Source organism: Hibiscus syriacus, unplaced genomic scaffold (assembly GCF_006381635.1).
Source record: "Hibiscus syriacus cultivar Baekdansim isolate YM2019G1 unplaced genomic scaffold, ASM638163v2 tig00116965_pilon, whole genome shotgun sequence".
NCBI classification, from domain to species: domain Eukaryota; kingdom Viridiplantae; phylum Streptophyta; class Magnoliopsida; order Malvales; family Malvaceae; genus Hibiscus; species Hibiscus syriacus.
This window is the reverse complement of record NW_024063490.1, coordinates 4,350,265-4,357,265: the sequence shown is the minus strand read 5'-3', so window position 1 is coordinate 4,357,265 and position 7,001 is coordinate 4,350,265. Positions and strand designations below refer to the sequence as shown.

The 7,001-nt window shown below is 31.8% G+C and overlaps 1 long non-coding RNA gene across 1 annotated transcript; it reads left to right on the top strand.

Annotated features, from left to right (window-relative positions):
• Positions 1–636: 636 nt before the first annotated feature.
• On the top strand, positions 637–2,354 carry LOC120191170. The gene is made up of 2 exons (XR_005522667.1): positions 637–1,249; positions 2,026–2,354. It is a non-coding gene; the product is annotated as an uncharacterized LOC120191170 (long non-coding RNA).
• The last annotated feature ends 4,647 nt before the right edge of the window (positions 2,355–7,001 follow it).

The window sequence follows — 7,001 nt, the reverse complement described above, 5'->3', positions numbered from 1 at the left end:
CTTAGCAAATCTCATAGGAGCTCCGCTCTCTCGATCCGACCACCGGAACCGTTGTTAGCGTTGCCTTCGACGCCTTTTGCATCGTTGACTTTACCTGTTGATTCTTTTCATCCTCAAGATTTTCTTCTATTTTTTGTCAAGTTGTTCAAGAAATCTGAAGCTATTTATTATTGAAATTAGCTTTGAATTCCTTCAATTCCTGCTTTTAAACTGTTTACCTAAGCTCCGTATCCGTGGACTTATCTGAAATATCGTTCAATCTTCATTTTTACTGCTCTTGATTTTACTTTGTTGTGATTCGGCATAATTTCAGTCTTTGTTTCCTTGAAAAATTATTATGTTTCTTGATTGTTTTATAGCATCGTAAAGTAAACAACATCAATTATGTTCGGAAATTGAACCATCGAGTTTTCGTCGCTAATTTATTATAGTCATGTGTGCTTTATGGACGTTGTATTGAGAAAAAAATAAATTGCATCCGATAGAAATTGAATTATAAGTTAAGATGATTTGAGCAACATATATTAACTGATCTCGTAATTGTAATTTCTTTCTGCATAAGTTTGTATATTGGATTATTTTGAGTTGATCGTTGTTTGTGTCTGCAATAAATTTTCCAGGCATCTATATACATTTGTTTACAAGGTTTAGAGATATGAACTGGGTTCAACGTAAGATCTATCTCTACAATGTCACTTTCGGACTCTACATGTTGGATTGGTGAGAACGTTGCCTTTTCAGTATCCTTTTCCACTTCATTTTTATGTAAAGATAGATAATTACCTAATATGTACAAGTTCTGGTATAGAATTTTCGGCCTTTGTACACTGTAAGGGCTTCTAATATTTTGTTTTGATGACTTAATCATTATTCATCTTCTACATAAAAAATGATGAAAATAGTTATTTTGTGGAAGCCTGGCAAAATTATGCTGATATTGTTATATAAGGAGTTATTTTCTGTTTTCTAGTATTCTATGATATTACCAGTTTTAGTATTTGGTCTGTTGTCATATTTTACAAATGTTTGACTTTGGAATTGAGATAATCGGCTTTCTTATCTGTGTGTTTAGAATAGTCAAAGGGTCCTATTGGCTTCTTTGTTCACCACAACCGTTTTTAAGTCTATGTAGCATTGTAATGTCTCAACTGGTAGTTCCTAAACCATGGAAGACACGTTGGTGATTGTGTTGATGTTTTTCTTCTTCTACAACAGCTCACGATATATATGTAACTGAGTTCTGCAAAAGGTTGATCCTTCCCTTGTCCTCTGGTTCCATTTCATTGAAATAAATTTGCTTGGCTAAATTTTATTGTCTAAAACAAAGGTTATTATTCTACTTTTCTTTTATAGTTAAGTTTTTTTATAATTAAGTATTGACCTTCTTGTGCCTTTGGTTGACATATCAACTGTCACAGAAAATATTTAAGTTCTTTCTATGTTTGAGAACTCTGTTCTTGTTTAGATCTTCCTGGTGAATATAAGGCTAAACTTTACTTTGTTTTTGTCTTGCTCTTTTAGAAATAATTTAGAAAGGAAAGAAGGAAATGGGAGCTGAAAAAAATTCTTTATGAACTTATTAGACTATTGAAGCTGATAGATGTTAAGATTGTAGATAAATTAGAGTAAGATATCACTATATGTTCTGTTCTTCAATCTTTCCTCTCCAAAGCTTTCGCACATTTATTATATCGAAATGGGATACCTAATGTCATACTTGGTGATTGTCTTGTGAATATTGCAAATGAAGTCTTGAAATATTGAGATGGCATACTGCATCTTGGGATCTGTATTCTTATGATACTAAAATTTGATGGCGCCTTTTTATGTTCGGAATGTTGTAAAGTGTTGAATAAAGAGAGAGAGAGAGAGAGTTAAGCTCTTCCTTGACCGCTAGTGTTACACTAGGACGGACGTAAGTTTTTATGTTGTGGGCGAACTTATTAAATTTTAGGGGATGAAAACAGATTATCAATGGAAAATTTAAAGAAATATCTAAAATTCATGGGAATTTGAAATTTTCAGAGGGGACCGCCTCCACCAGCCCCCTTGGTTCATCCATGCTTAATGGTAGCTTGGTCGGGACTACTACAACTATACTTGTTTCTTTTCTGTAAATTTCAGTCATCTATAATAGGGTTGGGAGGTGGCATCGGCCTGACAGATTGCAATGATGATGGTATTATGAAAAACTTTTGAATTATTCAGAAGAAAACCTTGCTTATTTATATGTGGATTTACATACAACTTTTTTAGTATGGAGTAAACTGGTGCATGTCTCACATGTATTGTTAGACCATTTTCAAAGCCATTACTTGCAAAAATTTTAAAACATTGGCGCTGTTGTAACTATTGTTGAAACTGTTACTGACATTATATAAAATAAAATAAAAACTCTTTTATTCCACTTAAATAAGGTAGAAATAGTTTAATGTAGTTCTCCTTCTATGAGCACTTTCATAAGTAGTTTTTAATTATTTTTGCTTTTGACAATGTAAGACTTTGTGCTATCAGATAAAATGTTTATATCATATCATAATCTATTTTTGGGTTTTTCATTTTGCTTAAAGTTCGTGTATATGATACCTATTCTATTAAAAATGTCTTATAATATACGATTTTAACCAATTTTTTTTGGATTTGCCAAAATGACCAACTAAATCGCAATGCGATCGATAATTCGCAACGCGATCTCCGGTATCGCAAATCAGTTTCCAGATTCGCAAAGCGAACTTCGACTATCGCATTGCGATAGTTCAAGTTCGCGTTGCGATAGTCGAAGTTCGCGTTGCGATTTTCTAAATTCGTTGCGATAGTCGAAGTTCGCGTTGCGATTTATTCAAAATTCGTTGCGATAGTCGAAGTTCGCATTGCGATTTATTCCAAATTCGTTGCGATAGTCGAAGTTCGCGTTGCGATTTATTCCAAATTCATTGCGATAGTCCAAAATCGTAACGACTGGTGGTATTGCATTTGTTTCTTAATAATTTTCTCTAAAAATATAGTATTCGCGCGAATGTGTCGAAGACACGTATTACCACTATCACGACCACAAAGACGTTGCGAATCTGGAAACTGATTTGCGATACCGGAGATCGCGTTGCGAATTATCGATCGCATTGCGATTTAGTTGGTCATTTTAACAAATCCAAAAAAAATTAGTTAAAATCATATATTATAAGACATTTTTTATCACTGAGATTATTTTCTCCAAATAATATTGCATCTTTGATAATTTATTAAACTCGAACACATGAAAACCCCTGTATATGACTAGTGTGGAGAGAAACTGTACAGAAAAAGAAAGACACAGACAATAATAACTGTAATTTTTTTGGTACATCTAATTCTACCCTTTTTGTCCTACCCTTTTAAAGACAATATTGAAAGAGGCAGTTGTCACAACGTTTGCAATCTCCATCATATATTTATTCTTTACGACAGTCGGATCGAAATCCAAAGAAAACATCTCTCTCGCTAAAATGAATGTTCTCTCAATCACATCATAGTATTCAAAAAAACATAGAGAACCATTACTGCCATCAATAACTCTTTCTGTTTAACCAAGAATACAACAATACATGTTATTTATTGTGTGGTTTAGTATTTAAAAACATTATTATTTAATTTTAGTGAAAATGTAATTTACAACAAAATAAACTAATTAAAATTATTATAGATTTTATGTTAAATTCAATTCTAATGCATATCACAATTAGTGAAGATACAACAAATGTTAATCTTTTATGGATAATTTTTATATATTGTATAGATTCAATCAAAGTTGATTAATAACAGTGAGACGCTAGTGTAACGAAATGTAAAATTATTTCATATGATATCAATAACATGATCCTCTTTTATTTACTAAATTTACTAAGAAGTCATCTAAATTTTTTTTATTTAAATTATAGCCCAAAATTTTAATTTTTGAATTAACTCCCATTTCAGATTAATTATTAAATTGATTTTTTGTTTATAAAGACGCATCTCGTTAAAAGCATTTTTCAAAAGACACATTTAATAACAAACGTCTTTTGTTGGTGAGCTTCTAAAGATTATATCAAAATAAACGAATGTGAAAAAAAATGATAGAAAACTATATGAATTTTATCCAAAGATAATAAATGCATGAGAATTAGCACAACAATAAAACACATGTATTAGCATTGTTTTTAATCACTTAAATACATGTTTAAAAATTATATTTAATAAATGAAAAACCTTATATCAAAACAATGAAAGATTTAAAAAGCATTACCAAATCTACTGATTTTGAGCTATTATGTACATGTCCTGAACTGGAATAAGAAGTCATTTGGAGATACAAAATTTTCGTTTGAAATACAAAAATATTTTTAAAAAAATTCATTTTAAGTCAAAATTTCACTTTTAAAAAGTGATTATTGACTCAAACTAATAAACTAAAAAAACATTAATTTTATGTTGAAAAGACTCGTTTGGAGATACATTAAAAACGATGCTTTTGAATTTAAAATTCTTTTACCACTATTAAACCAATAAACTAGATTAAAAAAACCATACCCCTCTCTCCCTTATTTTAACCCTAATTTTATTGTAATAGTTTTGTGCCGTATTCTTCTTTCTCTTTGATTTTTGCTTAACCGGTGATGACATTAATCTTAATGTTGGTTGTCGACCGTCGGTGGCTATTATTTCCCTTATTTTTTATAATATGTCTTTTATTTTTATTTTTTTTCTCGAGTCTTTTTAATTTTAAATAAGAATCTCTATTCTTGTGACATGTTTTTCTCTGCTCTTGTGACACGCGTTTTCTCAGCTTCTATGACACGATCCTTATGGATTTTTGTATGTTTTTCGCATATGCCTGCGATCATTTTGGTTCTCGCACAAAAATCATCACAACATTTATTTTCTGATTGGTTTGTCGATGGCCACGTATAGTCAAATCTCCTCTTTTAGTAAAAGGTTGTTTGCTGACGTAATCATAATTGTGTAGTGAAGCAGCCTAACAGATTGTTTGGTTCGCTCACCACTCTTTTATCACTTCATAAAGTGTTTCATTCGACAGATAAAAGAAATTTTTATGAAAATTATTGGATTTTGATGTTGGTTGTCATACTCAATTAGAAAGCTTTATTTTTCTTCGTATCTTTAAATTTAATATTTTACTTTTGTATAACTCTTTTGATAACTATTATCTCCATTATGAATCAAATCCATGTGTCATTTAAAAAAAATCTTTTACAACTATTAAGAAATAACATAAAACCGAAGCATTTTTACTCAAAAATCACCCAACCATTTAATTATTACCTATCAGGCATCGATCGCCCTAATTTTACCGATCTAACACCCTTTTGTGAAAGCGTGGTAAAAAGACATGGATCGTCATCAACGTCTTCCTGAGGTTCTGACACACGGCGAAGGCACGAATCACCATCCAGGCCTTCCATTATTTCCTTGACTTATTGGGTACTCCATCATTGCTCAAATCCTAAGAATCACTCACCCCTCCCCTATAAATATTATCGTTAATAAACATAAAACCACACCAAAATTTAATTTCATATTCTTCCTTCTATAATTTTCCTCTATCAAGCTAAATAGATTTTGTTATAGTTCTTAGAAGGTAAAATTAATTTTATTATATTATTGTCATTTTAAATTTAATTATTGGATTAATTTTTTGTAATAATGATTTTTTTATTTTGTGCAGTATAAAATGGAAGGCGGGATCAAATATCGAGACATTTTCCTAAGGTGGTAACAATGTTAAATTGTGTTATTAAATTTACTGTGATTTTTTAAAATGTTCTAGATTTATTTTATTTTTAAGTTCATATATTATTTATTTAATTAGCTATATTTAATCTATTATTTTTGCAGATATAAGACTCTCAATCTTTCAAACTTTAAAAATGAGGTGTATTTCAGCTATTGTTTACTATGATGGAGAAATTAGGGAAGATGAAACAAGCGTTGTCTTCATATCAAATCATTCTGTGAGAATATCCTTTTAGAGAAACATCACTCTTGAGGAGTTGATCACTAAAATTTCAAGTAAAGTTCATGTTGGAAGACTAGAAGACTGTAATCACTTCAGTACAGATTTCCAACAGTAGTATTTTTGTTATCTTATACAGCGTTCGAACTCTCCAATGATGACGATGTTGCTATGATGGTTGATTATCACAATCAAAATTCAGAGGTCGATGCACAGATGCATGCGAAATTTGTTGAAGTGTATGTGGTTTGTGGTATGTCATTATACTCACACTATGGGCTGGCTCAACAATCTAATCAAGTTGACAGCCCAACTACAATAATGTGCAATGATTTTAATTCCATAATGGGAAATCCACATCATGGTATCATCTCATCAAGTTCAATGGGGAGACATTCATCAGCAACTTGTTATGATGTATATCGAGGTGGCTCCACGAACAATTCGTATGGCAACGTCGCTTCCAATTCAAGGGGAAGACATTCATCTGCCAATTTCTTTTACTTGAATATGGGGATGCCATCGACACAATAATCTGTTCAGTACTCATTTGACACAATGCCTTCAAGTTCCAGGGGCAGGTATTCAACTGCGAGCTTTTTTAACCTCAATGTCGAGATACCTGCGACACAAGACTCAGTCTAAACCCTGTATGTCATAATACATTCAAGTTCAAAGGGAATGCATTCAACTGCCAACTTGTTGGACCTAAATATTTGCATCTTAGAGGAACCCTTATCTCCACCAGAAGAACCTCTTCGTGAGCCAGGTGTAGATGGTGCTGAGATTGGACTATTCGTTGATTCAGACTGCATAGACATCCGCGGATAGCATTTTTTTGATAATCAGTTACTCGACACATTTCTCTATACAGAGATGTTAAAATTTTGGAGCCACAACTGAATGAACCGACAACTCAAAAATTGTGAGGTGACGCAACCACATACAATGAAATTGGTTGCTAGATTTATCGGGTATCAAGATCCCTCCTATCAGTCATAATATGCAAGCC